The sequence below is a fragment of the Erinaceus europaeus genome, chromosome 17 (assembly GCF_950295315.1).
Source record: "Erinaceus europaeus chromosome 17, mEriEur2.1, whole genome shotgun sequence".
Taxonomy (NCBI): Eukaryota; Metazoa; Chordata; class Mammalia; order Eulipotyphla; family Erinaceidae; genus Erinaceus; species Erinaceus europaeus.
The window spans coordinates 74,684,640-74,711,688 of record NC_080178.1 but is presented as its reverse complement, the minus strand read 5'-3'; the positions used below and the strand labels follow the sequence as shown (position 1 = coordinate 74,711,688).

At 47.8% G+C, this 27,049-nt stretch overlaps 1 protein-coding gene across 8 annotated transcripts in view; it reads right to left on the bottom strand.

Moving 5' to 3' along the window:
- PLEKHA7 (pleckstrin homology domain containing A7) overlaps nt 1-27,049 on the bottom strand; it is a 262,522-nt gene that overhangs the window by 200,897 nt on the left and 34,576 nt on the right. The window lies entirely within an intron of this gene.

Below are 27,049 nucleotides of genomic sequence, written 5' to 3'. Positions count from 1 at the left end.
AGCTAAAAGTCCTCCAGAGGGCAAAGCACAAAACAACGAGTTCAACATCCAAACATTAGCTAAGGAAATAATAACAGGAGTGAGTAAAGAATTTGAAAAAATTGTAATCAGAACTGCAGGAACAACAAATGAGAATATGGAAGAAAATTCTAATTATCTCATGGTTATTAGAGAGCTGAAAGCTGAAATTGCTGAGCTAAGAAGGCAACTAGCTGAACAAGCTAAAACAGTATCAGAGCAGGGCAACAAAATAGATGAACTCCAGAAAGCAGTAGAGGGCAGAGAGAATAGAATCAATGAGGCTGAAGACAGAATTAGCAAGATTGAGGATGAATTAGAGACAACTAAAGAAGAAGTAAGAGATCTCAAAAAGAGATTAAGAGATGCTGAAAACAACAACAGAGTCCTATGGGATGACTTCAAAAGAAACAATATACGCATTATTGGCTTACCAGAGGAAGAAAGAGAAGGGGAGGAAGAAAGCGTTCTCCAGGCCATAATAGCTGAAAATTTCTCTAGTCTAGACAACACCAAAGACATAAAGATTCAAGAAGCCCAGAGGGTCCCAAACAGAATTAACCCAGACCTAAAGACACCAAGACATGTCATACTTAGATTGGAAAGGAATAGGATAAAGAAAGGATCCTCAAGGCTGCAAGAGAAAAACAAAGAGTCACCTACAAAGGAAAACCCATAAGATTAGCAGCAGACTTCTCCATACAAACACTACAGGCCAGAAGAGAATGGCAAGATATCTATCGAGTGCTCAATGAGAAAGGCTTTCAGCCAAGAATACTATATCCTGCTAGACTGTCATTCAGACTAGATGGAAGCATCAAAACCTTCTCAGACAAGCAACAGTTGAAGGAAGCAACCATCACCAAGCCTGCCTTGAAAGAAGTTCTGAAAGGTTTCCTATAAACAACCAGACCACCACAAATAGAACATATATCAAAACACTCTAAAACTCTACAAGAATGGCATTAAAATATCTTCAATCTTTGATATCAATAAATGTCAATGGCCTGAATTCACCTATTAAAAGACACAGAGTAGGAAGATGGATCAGAAAACACAACCCAACAATATGTTGTCTACAGGAAACTCACCTAACGCAACAAGACAAACACAGACTTAAAGTGAAAGGATGGAAAACTATCATTCAATCCAATGGCCCACAAAAAAGGGCAGGAACAGCTATTCTCATATCTGACACGATAGACCTTAAAATACATAAGATTAAAAAAGATAGGAATGGACACTACTTAATGCTCAGAGGATCAGTCAATCAAGAGGACTTAACAATTATTAATATCTATGCAACCAATGAGAAGCCATCTAAATACATCAAATTTCTACTGAAAGAGCTACAGCAATATATTAACAGTAACACAATCATAGTAGGGGACTTCAACACCCCACTATCTCAACTTGACAGATCATCCAGGAAGAAAATCAGTAAAGACATAAGGGAGCTAAATGAAGAGATAGATAACCTAGAACTATTGGACATTTTCAGAGTCATTCAGAGCAAGTTTTGGTATATATACACAATGGAATACTACTCAGCTGTAAAAAATGGTGACTTCACCGTTTTCAGCCGATCTTGGATGGACCTTGAAAAAATCATGTTGAGTGAAATAAGTCAGAAACAGAAGGATGAATATGGGATGATCTCACTCTCAGGCCGAAGTTGAAAAACAAGATTAGAAAAGAAAACACAAGTCGAACCTGAAATGGAATTGGAGTATTACACCAAAGTAAAAGACTCTGGGGTGGGTGGGTGGGTGGGGAGAATACAGGTCCATGAAAAATGATGAATGAAATAGTGGGGGTTTTATTGCTAAATGGGAATCTGGGGAATGTTATGCATGTAAAAAAAAAAAAAAGAAGTAGAAACGCAAAGCAGAAATTGACTGAGTTTGGAGTATGGCACCAAAGTAAGAAAGCAGAAGTATACTAGAGTTTGCAGTGAGTACCTCCCTAATACTTCCTCTCCACTTTTCCAAGCTTTGGGTCCATGATTGCTCAACAATTTGTTTGGCTTTGTATGTTAACTCTCTTTTCAGTCACCATGTTCCAGATGCCATCAGGATGCTAGCCAGACTTCCCTGGATTGAAGACACCACCAATGTGTCCTGGAGCTCAGCTTCCCCAGAGACCCACCCTACTAGGGAAAGAGAGAGGCAGACTGGGAGTATGGACCGACCAGTCAACGCCCATGTTCAGCGGGGAAGCAATTACAGAAGCCAGACCTTCTACCTTCTGCAACCCTCAATGACCCTGGGTCCATGCTCCCAGAGGGATAGAGAATGGGAAAGCTATTGGGGGAGGGGGTGGGATATGGAGATTGGGCGGTGGGAATTGTGTGGAGTTGTACCCCTCCTACCCTATGGTTTTGTTAATTAATCCTTTCTTAAATAAAAAAAAAAAAAAGAAAAGAAAAGAACAGAAAATCAGAGTGTGTGTATCATGCAAGCAGTAACAGAAAAGAGTTATCTTTGATCTGAGGAAGGGTGGGAGAGAAAGAAGCAGACATCACTCTGATACATGTGCTGCTGGGGATTGAACATGGGACCTCATGCTTGAGAGTCTAACACTTTATCCACTGTGCTACCTCCTGTGTGCCCCCACTGGAATACTCTTTATTCTTCATCTCTGTAGTATGCACAGTCAAATATGCAAAAAACAAAGTGACTATTCTACAAGGTAAAGATCCACAGACATATATGGAGACTGTAAGACTTCAATGATATTTTAAGTGCCGCAAGCCCTGCCACACACAGCCCCATCTAAAAGGAAAACACTAAGATCTTAGCTATTATTATCTTGAGTAGTGGGACTAAAGGTGACTTCTTTTCTTCTTTGCTAATTCCTTAATTGCAGAGTAGATCTACCCAGAGGAAAAAATATTGAGAGGAAAACACAGGAAGGCTCTTGCCCAGAAAAAAAGTCCACTGTAAAAACAAAAACAAAAACAAAAATGGACATATCAAGGCTGGGAGGGGGCTGGGGGCTTCAGGGTTCCACAGTCCTACCCCAGCCAAGCCAGGAATTTCCCGTCTTCACTCTTGGTAACAGGCCAACAGACCGGAGGGAGCCCTTTCCTCCTTCCAACCTGGCTCTCCTCTCTGTCTGCTGTCAGATTCACTTTCAGCTGCTTCATACAGAGTGAGCTGGTGGGATTATGGATAAACATGGTAACTGAAGGAATAGTCAAGGCCTGTCTTGCTGGTGTCAGACTGCCTCAGGATAACGAAGAAAACAAGTTAGTAAATGTTTAATAAAATTCACAGAGCTCAGAAAACATGCCTCCACGCTTGTGTTATCTTTTTTCCGAGCTCAGCACCTCATGAGGGGGATGTCTAAGGGAGATGTGAGGCCAGTGGTTAAATCAAGTTTAAAAGCTGGACCCAGTGGGGCCATAAGTAACAACATTGTGGCTGAATACCTTGGGCAGTAACAGACTCAAGTAATGAGCCTGAATTGGCTCAGTGAAACCATGGTGGTATTGAAACTACCTTGATTAGAAAGACCACAGCAACAAAAGGCCCACTCAGTGGGAATGTAATGTATGCTAATTAACAACCCCATGAGTGAGAACACTTCTTTATCAGGTTGTGGTTCCTGGCTAGAGCTTCCCCATCTTACCCATAAAAGGTGTTCCTGGGGCTGAGGGATCCCATCAAGGGGAGGCCATGGAGGGGGGTGTACCTGGGGAGACTAGGCCCACACCTCCCTCTGGGCCAAACACAGTGACACCAGTGAACTCTCAGAGCTGAGACCTGAAGCCCCTAAGACCCACCTATGAGCAGAAGACAAACATCAGCCCTGACCCCTGTGCACCTCCCCCTCCCATGGCCCCACCAGCCACACCCCTTCCCTTGCTGTCCATCTGGGGCTGCTCTTCCTTCCTGCCCCAAGTACCCTTCACTTCTGCTATGCTGACTCCCATTCTGCTGCTTCTCGGGTACAATGCAGGCAACCCCCCTGCTCACACGGCCACCACAGCCTCAAGGCCCACCAAAGCTGAAGAAGCCAGACAGCCAGCTCAGTGTCTGCCCCCAGGAGTAAGTCTCCTGAGCCCTGGGTGCCGGGCACCATGGCAGTGAGGGCCAGACTGGTCCCTGACGGCGGGAGATCGGGCGCCACATGGGCAGAAACAAGTAGATGTACCCAAGAGGGCAGAAGAGCTTCCCCAGGCATTCCGGGCAGGCTCGGTGACTGACCCTGTGCCCGGCAGGCGGTGGTGTCGGGGTCCGGCGGAAAAAGGGACCCACAGCCCAAGCCTGATCAGCCCCAGGAGAGGCGCTTAAATAATAGATGATGACAACAAGGACTGTGTGACTGCTACACCCCACAGTCAGGCCTCCTAGTGCTTCAGGACATGAACACTGGCCAGCAAGAAACCCCACCCCCAAACTGGATGAGGACACTGAGGCATGACGGGGGTGGGGGTGGGGGTGGCAAGAGGGCCAGGGCAGTGAAGAAGCCCTCACTCCGGCTCCTTGAACCCAAACTTGTCCTCAAATCTCCTCTCTTGGCCTCAGTCCCCACCCCACCCACCTCGTCAGTCCATCAGGTTGTCCATTAGTCTGTCCTCCTCCAGGACAGAGCCAGCCAGCAGCTCCCGTTCCCACCCCTCCAGAGAGGCTGTCTCCACTGTGCCCTCATGGGGTCTCTGGCTAGAGAGACTGACGCTCTCTTAAGATTCTTTTTTTTTTTTCTTCCTTATTTTATTTGATAGAACAGAGAGAAATTGAGAGGGAGGGGGATTAGAAGAGAGGGAGACAGAGAGACATCTGTAGCCTTGCGTCACCACTCCTAAAGCCTTGCCCCTGCAGATGGGACCAGGAGGCTTGAACCCAGGTCCTTGCATACTATAATGTATGCGCTTAACCAGGGGCACCACCACCTGGCCCTCAAGAAACTGGCTCCCTGACACATATTCCTACACATCTCGGGGGGGTGGGGGGGGGCTGGAGCTTTTTCCAAACTCCAAACACAAAGTCCTCAAATCTTAGAAAAACAAATTCACTTAGCAAAACTTGCTCTGTGAGGTCCCCACACTGCCTCCCAGCCTAAATCGGCCCCTCTGCCTCCCAGTGACAGGCCAGACCCCAGCAGCTCACCGGGAAAGGCTGAGCAAAGGCTCGAGGCTCCTTGAGGTGATCCTGATGCCAGGCTCCACTCGGCAGCTCAGAGGACAAGGCTCCCACCTGCTCCTCACAGCCCCTCAAAGGCGCTGGCCCTCCCTCAGCTTCCGTCCGACCAGGCGGCCAAGAGCTCCAGAGAGTTTACAGTTACCAACGCAGGCAACCGGAGAAGTGGCCCAGAAAGAGGCCCTGGGCCCTGGGCCCTGCACCCGCCCTGGCCCCCTCTCACAGGGGGCATCCCTTCTGTTCCTCACCCCTACAGGGAGACTGCAAGGCACCCAGCAGGGGTAGGGAGGACCCTGCCCACAGGCCTCTGACCCTGGCTTCTCCCCTGGACACAGGTCAAGCACGACCCTCAGGAGTGCCCTTGCATCTACAGTCAGAGAAGACATGGGAACCCTGGAAGTGAGGAGGGTCGTGGCCCACTCCTGGAAGAAGGCGGACAGGCCAGGGAGCTTTGACTTGCATCAAATTGAGGTTCTGTTGTTACTTGGCTATCAGATAGAACCAACCATTCAACTGGACTTGTCAAGCACACAACCCAGGTCCTGGTCCCATTCCCACTAAAGGACACATCGGTGCTACCATCTCTTTCATTCTATCTTTTTTTTTTTTTAAGAATTTTTTAAAATATTTTATTTTATTTATTTATTCCCTTTTGTTGCCCTTGTTGTTTTATTGTTGTAGTTATTGTTGTTATCATCGTTGTTGGATAGGACAGAGAGAAATGGAGAGAGGAGGGGAAGACAGAGAGGAGGAGAGAAAGATAGACACCTGCAGACCTGCTTCACTGCCTGTGAAGCGACTCCCCTGCAGGTGGGGAGCCGGGGTTCGAACCGGGATCCTTATGCCGGTCCTTGTGCTTTGCACCACCTGCACTTAGCCCGCTGCACTACAGCCCGACTCCCTCTTTCATTCTATCTTAAAAACCAAAATAATAGGGGCTGGGTGGTGGCGCAGCGGGTTGAGCGCACATGTTACAATGCATAAGGACCCAGGTTCAAGCCCCCCCAGTCCTCATCTGCAAGAGGAAAGCTTCGTGAGTGATGAAGCAGTGCTGTAGGTGTCTGTCTCTTTCCCTTTCCATCACCCCTTCCCTCTTAATTTGTGGCTGTATTTTTTTTAAAGATTTTATTTATTTATGAGAAAGATAGGAGGAGAGAGAGAGAGAAATAACCAGACATCACTCTGGTACATATGCTGTCGGGGACTGAACTCAGGACCTCATGCTTGAGAGTCCAATGCTTTATCCACTGCGCTTCCTCCCGGACCATGATTTGGGGCAGTCTTTACCTAATTAATAAATAAACAAAGATAAGAAAAAAATATATCAAAGTAGTAATAATTAATTATTGGGGGCCGGGTGGTGATTCACCCAGTTAAGCTCACATAGTACTAAGCCCAAGGACCCACACAAGGATCTGGGTTCAAGCCCCCATTTCCCACCTGAAGAGGGGATGCTTCATGGGTGGTAAAGCAGGTCTACAGGTGTCTCTTTTTCTCTCTCCCTCTCTATCTCCCCTCCCCTCTCAATTTCTCTCTGTCCTATCCAATAAAATGGAAATAACAATAAAATAACAACTAATTATTGAACTTAGGCAAGGCAGCCACTTCACTAGGGCCTCATTTTCCCCCACCAGACCTGCCTCCTAACTATTGTCTCAAAGCTGAAGTGGAGGGTCCACACATAATGTGGGCCTGATAAGCAGGCCTGTGCTGGCCAGCACAAAGCCCACAAAGCCTGCTGCCCAAGGCAGGCTTTCCATCCTTTAAAAAATCCTATGGGGGTAGTGGGGAGTCGGGTGGCAGCAGAATGGGTTAAGTGCACATAGTGAAAGCACAAAGACGGGTATAAGGATCCCAGTTCGAGCCCCCCGGCTCCCCACCTACAGGGAGGTCGCTTCACAGGCAGTGAAGCAGGTCTGCAGTTGTCTATGTTTCTCTCCCCGTCTTCCCCTCCTCTCTCCATTTCTCTCTGTCCTACCCAACAACAACAGCAGCAGCAACAACAACAGTAACAGCAACAGCAATGGAAAAAAGATGGCCTCCAGGAGCAGTGGATTCATAGCGCAGGCCCTGAGCCCCAGTGATAAGCCTGGAGGCAAGAAAAAAAATCCTACATTCTCTCTCTCCCTGCAAACTGAAGTTCTGCATGCAGAAACAGGTGCCCTGATGTGGTCCTTGGGCAGCCTCCGTTGAGCCTGTGTTTCAGAGGTTCTTTCATGCACCCTGTCTGCCTAGTGGCTAGAGACAGTGAGGACAATGACGATGCTAGGGGCTAGGTGGTGGCACACCTGGTACAGCACACACATTACCTTGCACAAGGACCTGGGTTCAGGCCTGAGCTCCTTACCCGCAGGTGGAGGCTTCACAGATGAAGCAGTGTGGCTGGTGTCTGTTTCTCTCTCTCTCTCTGTCTCCCCCTCCCCTTTCCTTTTCTCTCTGATCTATCAAATAAATGAAAGGGGGAAAATGGCTGTCAGGAGCAGTGGACTGGTAGTGCAGACACAAAGCCACAGGAGCAAACCCCGGTGGTCAAAAGATAAAAATATAAGACAGTGCCCAAGATGTGGGTACCAGACGGCTACTGGCACCTTAGGAACTGAGTGGCAATAATGGAGCACCAAATTAAAGGCACCCCCACCCCAGGAGACACAAAGGCTGGCGGCACCACCGCTTTGGGAAAGGGGATAAAGGATACAGGCAACAACTGTGACCCATGCGGACAGCCGCCACGGCCTCTCTGGCTTTAGCCCGTTGAACAGATGGCCTCCAGTGCATTCCTCTAGAGGTGGGTGATCCCACCCGTACCCAGCTCCAGCACTGGGACAGGGAGGGGGTGAAATGGAAAAACAGAGACGCACACACCTGACCAAGAAGCCACATTTGGGTTTTCCCAGATTTCAGCCTCTTTTATTTTTAGAGGCATGTGTTCTGATTTGGTGGAGGTATCTGCAGGCTCTACGTGCCTTGCTTAATTTAGGACTTTTTTTTCCCCGTTTTTCAGCAGTAGGGTAAAAGTTTTACATGCCTCTCGGTCACCCCTGATTCTAGGTCCTAAATTTAACTCCAAAGAAATCTGTCTGCCCTACTTCACTATTCCAGCCCCACAGAAAAGCTCTACCTGGTGCTGAAAACCAGAGACAGTGGAACAGCCAGAGGGCGTGTCCTCGGTCACAGGATGCTATTTGCAGTGCTGTCAGCTGACGGGGGAAAGGGGACAAGAAGGAGGATACTTGGTCCTACTTTGTGGCCTAAATCTTGATGACCATTCCCCCAGGGAGCTGAGGAGCTATTGGTACAGTCAGTCAGAGTGGCCAGGGTGTGGCCTGTTCTGCAGCCCTGGTACCCAGCAGCACTGCTCACTGAAAGAGGGACAGTCCGGTGTTTGTCTGACCAGCTAGTGCACCACATTTGGACCAAAGAGTGACCTGCTGCTCCCTTCACCTCAGCCCCTCACCTCCTCTCCCTGTTGCCTCTTTTTGTTTTGTTTCTTTGTTTACTGACCAGAACAGTTCTCAGTTCTGGCATATAGTAGTGCTGGGGATTGAACTTCAGGCCTTAGTCACAGGCATGAAAGTTTTTTGGGGGAGTCAGGTGATAACACAGCAGGTTAAGTGCATGTGGCACAAAGCAGAAGGACCGGCGTGAGGATCCCAGGTCGAGCCCCCGGCTCCCCACCTGCAGGGGGGTCGCTTCACGGGCGGTGAAGCAGGTCTGCAGGTGTCTATCTTTCTCTCCCCCTGTCTTCCTCTCCTTTCTCCACTTCTCTCCTATCCAATGATGACAATGACATCAATAACAACAATAATAACTACAACAACAATTAAAAAAAAGGGCAACAAAAGGGAAAATAAAATATAAAGAAATACTGACTTTATTATTTGAATCATAGGAGAGAGAGACACAGAGAGAGAGAGAGAGAGAGAGACCAGCATCACTCCGGTCCAGGCAGCACTAGGAACTGAGCCAGGAGCCTCAAACATGCAAGTCCTGCATCCTACCTGCTGAGCTACTTCCCAGCTACATAAGCCAAAGCTGAGCAGTGCTCTGTCTAGCTACGTAGCTACCTATCCACCCATCTACCTACCTCACTAAAACAAATAAACAACAACAACTAAATAAATAAGCACAGGAGCGCACGTGGGAGTCCGTGGCAATTACCGAACAGGACCTAAAGTATGACAGTCCCTCCCTTACACCAATCTCCTGTTGCCTTTTTTCTCCTTTGCTTTTTATATATTATGCTGACAGTGGGGACAATGACAACAGCGGGATGGGACTTGCCTGATATGTGTTTGCTCATGTTAGGGTGTCCTCACCCCCAGTGGCATGGGGGCAGCTGTCTGCCGACAGAGGGACAGAAAGGGAGGGAAAGCACCTCCCTGAGCCATCCACCCACCCCACTGCAGCTCAGAGCACAGCAAAGGGAGGCCTGGGGCTTAGACATGAAAAACTCAAAAGTCTGAAACAGAAACACTAGAGAGGGTCTGATGGAGGGAGACCCAGGACCTCTACCAAAAGGTGCCAAGCATTAAAATCTAATGGGAGCCCTTGTTTAAGTTTCCCTAAATTTTCCATTCAGAGGGTTTTTTTTTAATTTATTTTTTCTTCTTCTTTTTCACTCTCTTTTCCAAAGCAAATTCTGCAGGACTTTGTCGTCTCAGACAGCAGAATAGAAAGTCCACTCTGCTTCATATCTTTCTCCCATCTGCCCCACCCCTGCTTAGCTCTGAGGCTTGACTGCTGCTTCGCTTCTGAAACACTTGCCTGCACCATGATCTGGGCCTCCCGTGCCTCCCTTGCCCGTCTTTGGGTTACGCTAACAGGAGAATCGTGGTTGCAGCTGTGGGGCTTTCCAAAGTGGTCAACTACCAGTTCCCGGGCAAGTGGGCTGCACAGAAAATTATCCTGCAGGGAAAGAAGCCTCAGCATCAAAACCCCCTGGAAAAGCCACCAATGATCACAGGGTCATCAAAACACTCCCCCGTCTGCACAAAATTGCTGAGTGCAGCAGAAATAGTAGAAGCCTTCCAGGACACCTGTTCTTGATGTCTGCGCTCTCTCTCTCCCTCTCTCTCTCTCTCTCTCTCTCTCTCTCTCTCTCTCATCCCCTTGTTTTTGAAAGTGGCTGTTAAACTTCAGCTCCACAACGCACAAAGTACATTATTAACTGGCAGACACTTCTGGGGTTTTGTGAGTTCAAGTGTGGAAAAGAACATTCTCATTAAGAGAATTTCTCCAGCAATCCCCGGAACAGGCCAGGGAGCATTTTATTAGGGCAAACTTCAACCAGTGCTCTCCCTCCCTCCCTCCCTCCCTCCCACAGGCAGGATTTCTCCCAGACTGACTCCTGTTTTCCTCTAGCAGAGTTGAGTGCAGATCTGGACAAGTCAAACTGAGCCTCATAGTTCAGAGCTGGACAGGAAACCAGGAGCTTAGCAAAGTGCCCCACAGTTCATCAGCAGAGACCTACCTACCTTCTCATCTCCCAGACACCCCCAAGGGAAGTTGCCCCCAGATTTAGACTGAGACACACACACTCCATCTAAGGCCTCCTCAGAGCCACTCCGCAGCCTAACTCACAGGCCAGCCAGTACCTAGATCAGGACTCCTCACAGCCATCATCTGTGGACTGAAGGCAAGATTGTCCCACTGCCTACAGCTCTCTGGGGGTGCTATGGATGCTGCTGCTGACCTCAGGCCATCTGGGAGGGGATGCTGCCCGTGATGCCCCTGATGAAGGAACACACTGCCCGTCCACTGCACACCCACCACCCATTCTGAAGGGCGGCTTTGTCTTTCCCACTTGCAAAGGAAGAAAACTATTTTTGCAGCTGAACAACAGTTTGGAATCTTCAATAGAGCAACGGAGGCCAAAGCCACCCGGCACACCCACATCACTCCCCTCGGGACCAAGGATGCCTAAAACAGAGGCTGGCAAGATCCACCTGCCTGTCACCTTGCGTCTGGGGACATCAGTCCCTGGATCACCACCCTATGCTGTCACAGGCTTAGCAGGAACCTGCTAGTGCCTGACAGAAATGGCCCAGCCTGAATCTCCCTCCTTCAAGCTCTCTGGGGCTTGCAGAAGTGCAGACTGCCTGACGCCCTTTCTGGTGGCCTTAGAACCCAGAAGGCTGACCTCATAAGCCGCAAAAAGGAAGCTGTCTCAGTTTGGGGAGATGGAAGGGAGCAAGAGACAGTCCTGGCTCTTTTGATGCAGCTGAGTGCCTGGAGCTATCTCACCCCCTCAACTCTCTCTCTCTCTCTCTCTCTCTCTCTCTCTCTCTCTCTCTCTCTCCTCTCCCTCTCCCTCTCCCTCTCCCTCCCTCTCCCTCCCTCTCCCTCTCCTTCTTCCTCTTCTCTCTCTTCTCTCCAACTTCTCCTTTTTCTTCTTATCTCTCCCTCCCTCTCTCTCTCCCTGAGTGCTAATCACATCTAGAGCTAAACTGCAGAGTGGCCTGAGTCAGAAGGCAGAGTCGGTGAGCCAGGAGACAGAATCAGAGCTGACAGAGCTCAGGCCGAGCCTCTGGCTGGACTCAATACAGCCACAGGGCCTCGTGCAGTGCTGGGTTTCAAACACTAACTCTGATCCCAGGTCTCCCAGTAAAAGTGGTACAAGAGGGGAGGCAGGCTGAGCAGCACTCAGTGTTAAGATGGGCACCTGCCGAAATGGCGCCTAGCCTATGTTTAGGCCGTACTACTCCAAGTACACTGCTGACAGACAGATACATGGTGGCCTCACTCTCCTCTAAAAAAATTTTTATTTATTTATTCATTTCTTTTTTTTTAATTTTTTTAAAATTTATTTATTTTATTTATTTATTCCCTTTTGTTGCCCTTGTTGTTTTATTGTTGTAGTTATTATTGTTGTTGTCATCGTTGTTGGATAGGACAGAGAGAAATGGAGAGAGGAGGGGAAGACAGAGAGGAGGAGAGAAAGATAGACACCTGCAGACCTGCTTCACCACCGTGAAGCGACTCCCCTGCAGGTGGGGAGCTGGGGTTCGAACCGGGATCCTTATGCCAGTCCTTGTGCTTTGCGCCACCTGCGCTTAACCCGCTGCGCTACAGCCCGACTCCCTATTCATTCACTTCTTGCCACCAGGGTTATGCTGGGGTTCTGTACCTGCACAATGAATCTAACATTCCTGGTGACCATTTTGTTCTTCCCCCTGCTTCTATCCTTCTGTTTACTTTTTTATAGAGACAAAGAGAAATTAAGAAGGGAGGGAGAGAGCCAGTCAGTAGTGTACATGGAAAAGAGAGCATGTTATAATGCTCAAAGTCCCAGGTTCAAGCCCCGGGTCCCCACCTACAGGGGGAAGCTTCCTGAGTGTGATGTGCACGCGTAAGCAGGTGTGCCACTGCCAGGTGCCTAAGACACTGAATTCTTGCAGAAGATCCAGATCCCAGACCCTACGTCATCTAGGCAGCTCAATTTCCATATGGTTAGAAAGCTGTGGCACAGCTCTGCTTATGTACTCGGCAAACTCCCAGACCCAGATGACTGCTCTGCCATTTCCTTTGCTCTCTTATGGCACAGGAGATATCTTCCATGACATTAGCTAATATCTGACAGCACCATTTTAAATAGTAAAATGGCACGGAAGTACCATGACTGACATAACCAGTGAGATAGGGATTTTGTTTGTTTGTTTGTTTGCTTGGTTTCTGATACAGAAATAGCTGATCTCCGTGGTCCGGGAGATGGCGTACTGGATAAAGCACTGGATTCTCAAGCATGAGGTCCCAACGTCAGTCCCCGGCAGCACATGTATCAGAGTGATGTCTGGTTCTTTCTCTCTCTCCTCCTATCTTTCTCATTAATAAACAAATAAAATCTTTAAAAAAAAATAGCTGGTCTCCTCAGCAACCCTTTGAGGGTAGGTATTCCAAGTGCCAAAACACAGAATACACACAATAAACGCGAGTAATAGCTACCATTACAACTCCTCAAGGCCTAGTGGGACATCCAAGTTCATTCCAGTACTTGAGACTTTTGAAAATATTTATCTAGTGGTCTGGTGCAGTGGATAAAGCATTGGACTCTCAAGCATGAGGTCCTGAGTTCAATCCCCGGCAGCACATGTACCAGAGTGATGTCTGGCTCTTTCTCCCTCTCTTTTCCTGCCTTATTCATTAATAAAGAAAATCTTCAAAAAAAAAAAAAAGAAAGAAAGAAAATGTTTATCTAGAAGCCAGAAAAACATAGAAGATATAAGCATATTTAAAATCTTGCCTCCTCATTTTCCAAACAAGTGTGTGTGTATGGGGGGTGGGATAGCCCCTTGAGAAACAGGTAGAGCTAAGCTGCAATGTCTCTCCTCTCTACTTTAGCTCTGTTTCTTACACTCAAAAAAAAAAAAGTGGAGTCGGGTGGTCATGCAGTGGGTTAAGCACACATGGCACAAAGTGTAAGGACCGGCTCCCCATCTGCAGGGGAGTCGCTTCACAGGTGATGAAGCAGGTCTGCAGGTGTCTCTTTCTCTCCCCCTCTCTGTCTTCCCCTCCTCTCTCCATTTCTCTCTGTCCTATCCAACAATGACAACATCAATAACAAGAGCAATAGTAACTACAACAACAATAAAAAACATCAAGGGTAACAAAAGGGAAAATAAATAAATAAATAAATATAAAAAATAATTTTTTAATGACTTGGACTAGGGGATATCATGATAGTTATACAAAAAGACTTATGTGCCTAAGGCTCTGAGGTCCAAGATCAATCCCCCAGCACATCATAAGCCAGAGCTGAGTAGTACTCTGGTAAAAATACTTATTTATTTGCTTATTTATTTATTTATTTATTTATTTTATGTAATGGTTTCTTGGTACAATGAAGTCATGTGGGCACCCAACTCACAGTAATAACCTTGGTGGCAAACACACACGCACAGACACACACACACAGGTGGATACAACAAAATTCAAAGGGATTTATTTCTGCATAATTACAGATTTCAACTTTCTTGTTGCTCCTTGTCCTTGCACAAATTTAACAACAACAAACATGAATGACTATAATGCAAAAAAGAACTTTTTCAAGGCTCCTGTTTTTGCTACCGTGAGAGCTTTCAGATAAAACCACACATGGTTCTCCCAGACAAGAAGAGTCTGGGGTGGGTCACTCCAGTCAGACTCAGCACAGCTGCCTCAGGTAGGGGCTGAGCTCACAAGCCTCACCTGAGGCAGCACTTAAGAGCCAAGTGCCTGAAGCAGCAGCCTTAAGGGAGGGCTGTTGGGCCAAGAACTCCATGACACAAAGGAAAGCTTCTGGAAAGTCTCAAGGTATCTGGCCTCTAAAGTGAGTAGTATCCTGGTCCTCCACCACAAGGATTTTCAGAAATAAGCCCTAAGGATGGATCTTGGGTGACCATGGATGAAGGTCTGAGCCCAGCAGGGCCTACATGAACTGGTTTGTTTTAAGAGTTTCTTTTTAAATATATATATATTAAGAGGGGTGGATAGAGAGCATAATGGTTATGCAAAGAGACTTTCATGCCTGAGGCTCCAAAGTCCCAGATTCAATCCCCCTCATCACCATAAGCCAGAGCTGAGCAGTACTCTGGTTAAAAAATATTAATAATAATAGAGGTCCGGGAAGTGGCACAGCGGCTAAGGCATTGGACTCTCAAGCGTGAGGTCCTGAGTTCAAACCCAGGCAGCACATGTACCAGAGTGATGTCTGGTTCTTTCTCTCTCCTATCTTTCTCATGAATAAATAAATAAATTCTTTAAAACAGATATAATAATAATAAATAATCTGTTTTACTTGATAGGAAAGAGAAATTGAGGTGGAGGGAGAGGAGAGAGAGACCTGAAGCACTGCTTCACCAGCTCTGCAAATGGGGAAGGGGGCTTGAACCTGAGTCCTTGCACATCAACCAGTGCCATGCACTCAGCCAGGTGCACCGTCACCTGCTCTGCCCATGTGAACTCTCCTGGAACCCCACTGACTTGGAGTGGGAAAGACTGACCCTGTCAGAGAAAAAGTGGTGTGCAGTAGGGCATGGGCACTTCTTCTTCTAGCGTTTGCCCTTCTTCCGTAGCCAGTCAACAGCGTCAGGTTGAGCCTGATGTCAAGTTTCGAGACCTCCTTTGAATCTGGAGAGGTGGCAGTCGTTGACTATGTGGGTCATAGTCTGTCTGGAGCCGCAGGGGCAGTTCGGGTCGTCTCTGGCTCCCCAGCGATGGAACATAGCGGCGCACCGGCCATGGCCTGTTCGATAGCGATTGAGGAGGGCCCAATCATAACGTGCTAGGTCAAAGCCGGGTTGACGCTTGCAGGGGTCTGTGATGAGGTGTTTGTTCTTTACCTCAGCTGACTGCCAACTCTGTTTCCAAGAGACTGGAACAGAGAAGTTCAGTGTAGGCGTAGGGGACCAGATTGGGTGACGAGACGTCAAGCGTTGGACAGGGTGGGCGAAGATATCCGCGTATATTGGCAGGTCCGGTCGAGCGTAGACGTGGGAAATGAACTTAGATGATGCCACCTCCCGACGAATATCTGGCGGGGCGATGTTGCTAAGAACTGGCAGCCATGGAACCGGGGTGGAACGGATGGTTCCAGAAATGATCCTCATGGAGGAATATAATTTGGAATCGACCAAGTGGACATGGGGCTACGGAACCATCCTGGGGCACAGTATTCTGCAGTGGAATAGCATAATGCCAGAGATGATGATCGTAGTGTGGAAGCGCTCGCGCCCCATGAGGAGCTGGCCAGTCTTGCAATGATTGCAATGATTGCAGGGGCACTGAGACTTGCACTCAGTGCTGTATCCTTCAAGGCACCCCTTGAGCCTCAGGGAAGCCTTGTTAAACTCACCCCCAATGTGAGAGGCTTTGGACTGGTGAAAGGCACCAAGAATTGACAGAGAAGCAGCCTGCATCCACCTCTCATAGACAGACGTGTGAACCAAGTCAGCACATGGCTGGTCCAGTCCTGTGAAGAGGTGGCACCCTAAGACTCCAAGCTCTCTGCAAGAATGCAGAAAAACATAACCAACCCAAGAACATGCCAACCATTAACCACCAAGGTCACACACGGAACAGTCAGTCTGTGACGCCCAACCTCCAGTTCCCAGAACAGGTTAACAGGCTAGACAGGGGGGAAAACTTTTTTTAATGAGTTTGCTTGGTTGCATCACATTATATATAGATAATACCAGGTATCAGATAACACCAGTTATCTAGATAACACCAGGGTAGGAGATGTGCTGTCTCACTCACTGTTTCGTAGAATTTCTAAAAACATTCGCTGTGGCCTCCCCCTGTGTATAGACAGTGTATGAAATGGCCACGGCAGGAACTGACCTCCGGAAGTTTGCTCAGAACTGTTCTGAAGGCTGTTACCAGACTCAAGTCCTTTTGGGCTTGTGTTTAGTTCTTAAATAAATAAACTCCCCTGAAATCTAAGTTTGCTATCTAACATCCACTTTTTTTTTTTTTTTGCCTCCAGGGTTGTCTGGGTGCTAGCACCACCAATCCACCGCTGCTGGGGGCCTTTTTTTTTTCCATTTTATTTGACAGAATAGAGAAAAATTAGGGAGGGAGGGGAGACAGAGACAGAGATAGACAAGACACACCTGCAGACCTGCCTCACTGCTTGTGAAGCGACCCCTCTACAGGTGGGGAGCAGGGTGCATGGGTCCTTGTGCTGCGTCCTGCATGCACTTAGCCCAATGCTCCACCCCTATCCCACCTTCCATACAAGCTCTGCACGGGACCTCACCTGTGAGCAGTGGGAGGCAAAGTTTCCCTCCGCTGAGATGGCCAGACTATGGTACCAGCTTCTGACAGCAACAAAAATGTTGCTGCTTTCACTGTTTTTGGTTTATTTGTTTGTTTTGTTCCTCATAACACTTTCCTTCAAAGTCAGACCTGAGGCAGGGATCATGTCTGCTCTGTTCGCTGCCCTGTGCCTGGCTTGAGAGCCATGTGGACACTCAGTAACTGGTGAACAGACGCACACGTGCAGGCTACTCTCCTGCCAGCAGCTCCTGTGTGCAGCCATGAACACCCAACCGGAGCACACATGGCCCGTTTCTTTCTGCTGTCAGACCAGCAAGTGTCCAAGTCCAAACGATCTGAAACTCCCCTATTCCACCTCACAGATGGGAAGATTCTAGGATGGAGAGGGAAGACAACTCTCTCTCTCCCCCTAACAGTTTATGCCGTGGTCACATGACTCACTCTAAAACTGCTTACCCCACAAAGGAACCCTCCTGCACTGCTGGTGGGAATGTCAATTGGTCCAACCCCTGTGGAGAACAGTCTGGAGAACTCTCAGAAGGCTAGACATGGACCTACCCTATGATCCTGCAATTCCTCTCCTGGGGATATATCCTAAGGAACCCAACACACCCATCCAAAAAGACCTGTGTATACCTGCGTTCATAGCAGCACAATCTGTAATAGCCAAAACCTGGAAACAACCCATGTATCCAACAACAGATGAGTGGCTGAGTAAGTTGTTTATATACATAATGGAATACTCCTCAGCTATTAAAAATGGCAATTTCACCGTTTTCACCCGATCTTGGATGGAGCTTGAAGAAATCATGTTAAGTGAAATAAGTCAGAAGCAAAAGGATGACTATGGGATGATCTCACTTATAGACAGAAATTTAAAAACAAGATCAGAAGGGAAAACACTAAGCAGAACTTGGACTGGAGTTGGTGTACTGCACCAAAGTAAAAGATTCCAGGGTGTGGGAACATGATGGCAGAGGACCTAGTGGGGGTTTGTATTGTTCTGAGGAAATGTTCTGCATGTACAAACTATTGTATTTGATTGTTGACTGTAAACCATTAGTCCCCCAATAAAAATATCACCAAAAACAAAAAAAAACCTGCTTCCCCCATACCAATTCTGCTTGATTTACTTATTCATTTATTTTGCCAGCAGGGTTGTCTCCAGAGCGCAGCAGTGCCAGCATTACAAATCCACAGCTTCCAGCAGCCAGTTGCTTTTCTATTTTATTTGGTAAGACAGAGAGAAATTGAGGAGGGAGAGAGAGAGAGAGAGGCCTACAGACCTTCTCCACTGCTCATAAAGCACCACTCCCCCTCCCCACGCACTCGCGAGTGAGGAGTGGGACCCTTGTGGGACCCCAGTGGGTCCTGGCATGTGGAAATGCCTGTGCTCAACCAAGTATGCCACCACCCAACCAACCCCCCAAAAGCTTTTTGTCAGCATCCCAACAGTCACAGAGTTTGGGGAAACTCCTTGTCCAGATTTCCTAGGTGTCTCAACCAGTTACCACCTTCCCTTTCCAGTCAGGCTCCCACTCCTCACCTCCCAGAAGCCCCCACTTCAGCCCCCACCTGCATCTCTCACCACTGTTCACACCCCTGCCTCTTTTCTCCTCAGTCCCACTGGGCTGGCTGTGCCCCTTCAGGCTTCTCCCATCTCATATTTTCTGCACCCCTATTTGTCCTTCAACAATACTTCTGATTGTGGCCAAATAAAAAGTTCCTTCAGTGGGGCCAGGCGGTGGCGCACCTGGTTAAGTGCTCACATTACAGTGCACAAATACCCAGGTTCAAGCCCCTGGTCCCCCACCTGCAGGGGGAAAGCTTCATGAGAGGTGAAGCAATGCTGCAGGCATTTCTCTGTCTCTCTTCCCTCGCTATCTCTCCCACTCAAGTTCTCTCTTTGTCTATTCAAAAATAAATAAACAAAAGAAATTCCTTTTACTAGAGGGTAGACTGCACAAAGACAGTGCCACACTGGCCTGCTCTCTGTGACCCTCAGAGCTGGCAAGCCAGCATCATGCTGTATACTATATACATGGTACCAGTGACAGAAGGACTCACCAACCTCCTCTTAGCCTGCTCTAACTCCTACCCCTCACCCAATGCCAAACTTCCACAGGCAACAGAACCTCCTGCCCAGAACACAGCGCAATCCCTGCCCCAGAATTTTGATAGCTAGAAGAGAACATGTAGGTTTCAGGACAGACAGAACCATAAAGACCTGTGATCAAGCCCAGCTCCACCCATTCCTAGCATGGCAACCTACACGCATTAATGCAACCTTTCTCAGTTCTTGGTGTCCCTGTCTATAAAATGAGATTGAATCTTGCTCTCCTTCATCCTAAGGCTGCTGTGAGTATAAGAGAAGATAACAGGAAGTGCCCACTCAGACAGGCTTTATCCCTCCTCCTGAGCCAACCCCCCCCCCCCCAACAAAAAAAAGGAAAACACTAGGGCTCAGAGGTTAGGCATGAAAACCGGTTTGACAGCAGACACACCTCATCTCCCCTCACCTTCAGTTGGCTCCCAAAGTCAGAGAAAACAAAGCCAGGATTTTCTCCAGCTCCCAGGCAGCAGGGAGGTCTTTGGAAGAGGTCTTTGTTAACACAATGAAAGTTTAAAAGCTTCTTTATGAGCCAGACACACTATTTCTGTTTGTGGGGGGGGGGATCAGCCTAAGGCTTAATATCACTTAATGCTGATAACAAGGCCTTTGTTCACATCCCTCAATTAAATTCTGCAGTAATTAGCGGCCACCTACTCCTGTTGCTTGAGGGAGAGAAGGGAGCTAGAACAAGGCAGGGCTCTGGTTCAGAGACTAGAGTATAAAACAGTTATTCAGTCACACAGGACAGAAAGTCACATGCAAGGAAAAACAGCCACCCCAACCTTGATGGCCTGAGAACCCTGGAGAGTAATGGTAAAGGTCTTGCACTGGGTGCTGGTATACAGTCTTGCTGTCTTCAGGAAAGCAAACCTATAGTAGGGCCAGGGAGACAGGACCATCAGCACAATGGACTTCCATGTCTAAGGCACCAGAAGTCCCGGGTTCAGGCCCTGGCACCACCACAAGCTAGAGCTGAGCTCTGGTAAATTAAGAGAAAAAAGAGGAGGGGAGGAAAAGGACCAACAGCATCATTAAGTGGTTGTGTGGCTCCATGATTTATGTACCTTAATCCTAGTTAATGAGCAATTAGGTCATTTTCAACTGCACAGTATTAGAAGCAAACCAGCAGTGAATGTCCTTGTATGTGGACTTCTGCAACCTTGAAGAACAGGCCAATAGTTACAGAACTGCAGGACTGTCTATACTTTTGTTTGTTTCAATAAACAGTGAAATTATCCAGTGTGCATACAGAATTGTATCCTGGGGCCAAGTGCTGACAATGACTGACCTGGTTGAGTGCACATGCTACAAAGCACAGGGACCCAGGTTCAAGTTCTGGCCCCCACCTACAGGAAGAAAGCTTCATGAGGGCTGCAGGTGTCTTTCTGCCTCTCTCCATCTCTATTTCCCCAGCCCCCTCTTGATTTCTCTGTCTCTACCTAAATAAATTAATTAATTAAAATATTTTTTTAAAATAGACTTGTGGTGCCAGGTGGTGGTTCATCTGGTTAAGTGTACACATCACAGTGCACAAGGACCTGGGTTCAAGCCCCTGGTCCCCACCTGCAAGGGGAAAGTTTCACGAGTGGTGAAGCGGGTCTGCAGGTGTCTCTCTCTCTCTCTCTCTCCCTCTCTGCCTCCCCCTCCCCTTCTCAATTTCTGACTGTCTCTATCCAATAAATAAATAAAGATAATAAAATCTATTTTTTTAAACATAGACTTGCACCTTTTCCCAGAACATGTACCTATCAATGTTTGTGCACACACACACAGCCAACACTGTGCCTGCCCCTTCCTCCATGCCCCCTCCTGCCTCCGCTGAGGTCTCTCACTCAGAACACCACAGGAGTCTTTGGGCAGGTCTCTCAGCATAGGGTCCCCAGAATGAGATGCACCAAACAGCCTGGTTCTACACTGTACTACAAGTAGCTCTCCCCCAACCCTGCAGACCTTCAAGGTAAAGTCTCACCCCTTCAGCCTCATCTACAAGGACGCTTCTGCCCTGCAAACCCTCAACCCCACCAGCACACCTGGCTTCTCTCCTGCCTGCCTCCACTTTGCACACCTACCATTCCTTTCTTTTTTTCCTTAAAGATTTACTTTAGGGTTTAAACCTCCTGTCCCTACAAGCAGGTGAAGCTTCTCAACTGGTAGAGCAGTACTGCAGGTCTCTCTCTTCCTCTCTCCCACTCCCCCCACGACCACCATTTCTCTCTGTCTCTGTCAGAAAAAAAGGAAAGAAAAAAATGAATAAATAACAACATGAAAGGTTGCTGGCAGTGGTGGAGCCATCATGCAGGTACCAAGTCCCAGCAATAACCCTGGTCGAAAAAATACTCTATCTCTATACTGACTTGATTTATTACAGGTGAGAGAAAGAGTTTCATATGAGACAGAGAAGGGGAGAGAGAAGGCAGTGCATCCCTCTGCTATGTGTGGTGCCAGAGACTGAACTAAGAACGTCAGGCATGCAAGGCAGATGAGCTAGCAATTGAGCCCTTTCTCCAGCATCCCCCTCCATTTCGCACAACTACCCCACACAAGCATTATCTTTGCTGAAGTGTCTCCTGACCCCTTGGAGTTAAGTACCAATGTTGTGCTATGTGCTGGCTAAGCACTTGTTCCACTGTGGTATTCATAATGTCCACACACAGCACCCCAAAACCTTCACCTCCATCTCCAGGCTCCAGGAGCGAGGAAACCACATCTTAGCCATCCTTTCAGTCTGGCTCTGGGACCCAGTAGGTCTAGATAGAACAGGCTAGATGAATGAATGGATGAATGAATGAATGAATGAATGAATGAATGAACGAATGAATGAACAAACGAATGAATGAACAAATGAATGAATGAACAAATGAGTGAAAATAAATATTCAAGAACTCTTGTTTCTGAAAATGACTGTAAAAGCAGAGAGCAGCTAGGTGGCTATTCTCAGGCTACAGATGGAATTTAAGGCAATTTTTAAGGCTGCATGTCAAATGCTGTTAGCAACAGACACTTAATATTTGAGAGCATGGCCCTATAAATGCCACAGGACTGAAAGTGAAAGACGTGTCCTACTCTCCTTCTTGAGCAGAAATTGGTTATTGAGCTAACTCAAGCCAGAATAATTATTTTTGATCTAGAAGTATTTCTCCTTTTTTGCATACCAACTGGCCCATTCACTTACAAACAAGTCCATTTAGACACAGGCAGGTTTATGTACATGGCATGTCTGTGTTTTTTCCCCACCAGGGTTATCACTGGGGCTTGGTTCCTATACAACTCCAGCAGCCATTTCTTTTTCATTTCTTTATTGGAGGATTCATGTTTTATAGTCGACAATAAGTACAGTAGTTTGTACATGCATAACACTTCTCAGTTTTCCACATAACAATACACCCCCCACGAGGTCCCCTGTCACCCTTTTCCAGGACCTGAACTCTCCCCACCAGCAGCCATTTCTCCTTTTCTTTTTTCTTTCCTTTTTTTTTAAATAGATGATAAGAGGTGGGAGGGAGGGCATTGAGGCAGGAGAGACACCTGCAACTTCGCTAGCATGGCTCCACCACTAGTGAAGATGCCCCCCCCAGCAGGTGAGGACTGGCTGCACCCCTTTAGTTCCTGTCTCTCCCAAAGAACAATGGTTCATTGTTGAGTCTAGAAAGAGAAAGAAAAATACTCGAACCAGAAAAATGCTACGTCAGAGTTTTTGGAAGGAATTCCAATGACAAGAACAAGTGATATCCATTGAATAATCACTGTGTGTCAGACATGGTTCTAACTGCTAATTCACATGGACTGACATCTCACAGCAAACCGACTGGACAGGTGGAATTACCTGGGCATGGCTAGGGCCACAGATGAGTGGCGCAGCCCAGATTCAAGCAGAGTCAGTACTCAGAGACTAGCTGACAGGGACTCTCCCACAACTGTCCTTCCCAGTGTGTTCCCTGGTACCCTCTCTCCAGGATGTGCCCTCACCACCCACAGGGTGGTCCTGGCAAGAGACAGAACGTATACGAAATCCATGGAGAATGAAAGAAAGCCTATGTAGCCTCAAACAAGCTCTCCTTTGAGGCAGTTGTGTTTTTGTTTAGGCTGGCTTGGGCAAGCAGAGGGAGAAAAGACAGGCAAGAGAGACCAGGTTCCTGTACATGAGAGCATCCGTGCTCACTTGCATGCACCACCACCCAGCCCCCTTCCTGAGGCTTTCTAAGCCAAGAAGTGACAAAATCAGAGCATGTATTTTAAAAGAATATTGTTCTTTTGCCTTAATCCAGCTTTCTAGGCCTATTCTCAACTCTGACACCATCTTCCCAGACAATACTTTTTTTTTAATATTTATTTATTCCCTTTTGTTGCCCTTGTTTTATTGTTGTGGTTATTGTTGTCGTCGTTGTTGGATAGGACAGAGAGAAATGGAGAGAGGAAGGGAAGACAGAGAGGGAGAGAGAAAGACAGACACCTGCAGACCTGCTTCACCGCCTGGGAAGCGACTCTCCTCCAGGTGGGGAGCCGGCGACTGGAATTCTCACGCCGGTCCTTGTACTTTGTGCCACCTGCGTTTAAACCACTGCGCTACTGCCCAGTTCACCCCAGACAATACTTTTAGTTCACCTGCATGTTAGCTGTCAGGTTCAGACAAAAATTACTAAAGTTATGGGCCCCTTGGAACATACTAATATAGACTTCCTAGCTTCTTCCCACACAAAGACCCTAGTTTCATTTGCTCTATTGCTTCCTTTGGGTTCCTGATTACTGAACAATCTGCTCTACATATTACCACCTTCCAGCCACCAAGTTGCAGGCACTACTCTGACATCCCTGGGTAGTTGACCTCAGCGGTATGTCCTAGAACCTCCCCTCCCCAAAACCCTACCCCACTTGGGAAAGATAGAAATAGTCTGGGAGTATGGACTCACCTTCTCCAACGGAGAAGCAATTAAAGAAGCCAGACCTTCCACATGAGAGAGAGAAACCAGTGGTCCAGAAGGCAGCAGTGTATAAAGCACTGGACTCTCAAGCATGAGGTCTCTAGTTCAGTCCTGCACAGCCTATGTACTACGGTGATGTTTGCTTCTCTTTCCGTCTCTCCTACTTCTTTCATTAATAAATACAATATATATATTTTTAACAGAGAGAGAAACCATAGTACAACTTGGGTATGTGCAGTCTTGGGGATTGAACCAAGAATCTCAGGTGTACAAGACTGACGCTCTACTGGTTGAGCCATTTCACTACAACAGCCTTATGGGTTAGACACTGTTCTCATTCCCGTTCTGCAGATAAGAAAACAGGCTAAGAAGAGCCACCACTGCGATTCCATACTCAGAGCTACTAAGCCCTCACACCTGTGGCTGAGAAGAAGCACTTCTGCTACTCCCCACGCCCCCGCCCCCATGACATGCCAGACCAAGTCACAGGTATGTCTCCTCCTCATCTCAGCCCCTCAGCCCAGCCCTTCTCTCTCCACTGCCAAGCCAGTCAAACGCAGACCACTCCCAGGCTGAAAACACTACACCCCCACCCCCACCCCCACCCCCGCCCCCGCAAGAGGCTAATACTGGAAGGCAGGGAAAGCAATTGCAATGGCTTGGCTCTCCAACTGCACAGAGAAAAGGAAGAAATGAGGAGGAGTGGACCACCAGATCCCCACAGACTTCAGGGGGGAAAGTGTTCAATTCAAATACATTCTGCCAGAGCTCAGCAGCAGCCTCGCCAACAGAGCCACCATTGTCTTGGTCTAAAGTGCCCACAGCCCACAGCCCAGCAAGCAGCAACGGAACGGGCTGTCGTCATGGAACCGGAATGCGGGGTCCTGGCCCTGCCACAGCACCAGAAACACTGCTCTATTTACCCATGTTGCCCCCGTTTAAAAACAAGACAAAAAGCCCCACTCCACCCTCAGCCCTTGGGCATCCAATACACCACAGAAGGACAGACGGTGCTGGGAGGACATTCCATATGCCTGCAGCGTAAGGCAGGTCTGTGAGAAGATTCCCAACCAGCCGGCCAGGCTGGAAGAGACAGGCCTCCCCCACCACCCCCATGTTACCGGGAACATACTTTGGGGAATGTATGTATGTCAGATACAAATAGCACGGGGACATCAACAGAAACTGTCAAGCCTTGGAAGGGCCCCAAGTCCCTTGAGAAATCTTTATGCCCAAGATTCTGGAATGTTGGCCAATGTTGGTTTATGCAGTCCAGGCCCTGTTCATGCAGGCTCCTTGCATAAGTGAGAAGCCCCGACGGGCAGAGGTGGAAGCAGGCCCCCCGTCCAGCCAACCCGGGGACACAGGCACATGGGTGGCTGGTCAGGGCTCCAACACCCCCGGTCTCCGTTCCACCCCAGGGAAAGGGTTCTGCCACTGTAGGGGTCTGGAGCTAGGCTCGTCCAATCCACTGAGCTCAGTAGCAGGAGGTCCAGGATGACTGGCATCTTCAAGGTGCTACTGACTTGCTATTCTGCTCTGCAGAGCTCTCCAGCAGAGGGATAAGTAGTCAGCAACTCCAGAACAAAGCAGAAAGGTGAGTTACAGGAGCTCAAAAACCCAGACACGAGTTCTAGGAGAATGGGAAATCCATGGCAGGTATCTGAATCTTTTTTTTTTCTTTCCTAATTTTTTTTTATTAGATAGGACAGAGAGAAATTGAGAGAGGCAAGGCAATTAAAGGGAGAGAGATAGACACCTGCAGACCTGCTTCACCACTTGTGAAGTGGACTCCCTGCAATTGGGAAGTGGGGGCTCAAACCCTGGTCCTTGTGCTTGGCAATATGTGCACTTAAACCAGGTGCGCCACCTTGGTCTTCAACCAAACAAAGAGTGGACTTTCACAACCTCTTCTATGAGCAACCTAGGAAGTGGTGCGATGGATAGGGTGTGGGGTTCTCAGGTGTGAAGTCATGGTCTTGATTTTGAGCCCCAGAACCACATGTATCAGAGTGATGCTCTGGCTCGTTGTCTCTCTCTCTCTCTCTCTCTCTGTCTGTCTGTCTCCCCTCCCTCCCCCATTCATTTCACACTCGTTAATAAATGAATAAAAACATTTTTAAAAATATACTTTCAAGCAGAGGTAGATAACATAATGGTTATGCAAAGAGACTCTCATGCCTGAGGCTCCAAACTCCCAGATTTAATCCCCCACAACACCATAAACCAGAGCTGAGCAGTGTTCTGGTAAAAAATAAAGAAATAGGGGAGTCAGGCGATAGCGCAGCGGGTTAAGTGCAGGTGGCGCAAAGCATAAGAACCGACGTAATGATCCCAGTTTGAGCCTCTGGCTCCCCACCTGCAGGGCAGTCACTTCACAAGTGGTGAAGCAGGTCTGCAGGTGTCTGTCTTTCTCTCCCCCTCTCTGTCTTCCCTTCCTCTCTCCATTTCTCTCTGTCCTATCCAACAACGATGACAACAATAATAACTACAACAATAAAATAACAAGGGCAACAAAAGGGAATAAATAAAATAAATATTAAAAATAATAGTAAAGAAATAGGGACTCGGGCGGTAGCACAGCAGGTTAAGCAAGTGGCACAAAGGCCAAGGACCAATGTAAGGATCCCGGTTTGAGCCCCTGGGTCCCCACCTGCAGGGGAGTCGCTTCTTTCTCTCCCCTTCTCTGTCTTCCCCTCCTCTCTCCATTTCTCTCTGTCCTATCCAACAACAATGACAGCAATAACAACAACAATAAAACAAGGGAAACAAAAGGGAATAAAAATAAATAAATATTAAAATTAAAAAAAAGAAAGAAATAAAAAGATATCTTCTAGGGGCCAGATACATGCTACTTCACCAGGTAGAGTCCCTGCACCACATGGAAGGTACCGTGGCATCAGGGCATTCTCTAGTGCTATGGTGTCTGCCTCTCCCTCTCCCTCTCCCTCTTCAAAACTGGCCAGGAGCTACGAAAACACTGCACATAAGCAAATTAAGCAGAGGCCAGGTAGTGGTGCGACTGGTTGAGTGCACACATGACAGTGTGCAAGGACCCAGGTTCAAGCTCCTGGTCCCCACCTGCAGGGGGAAGCTTTGCA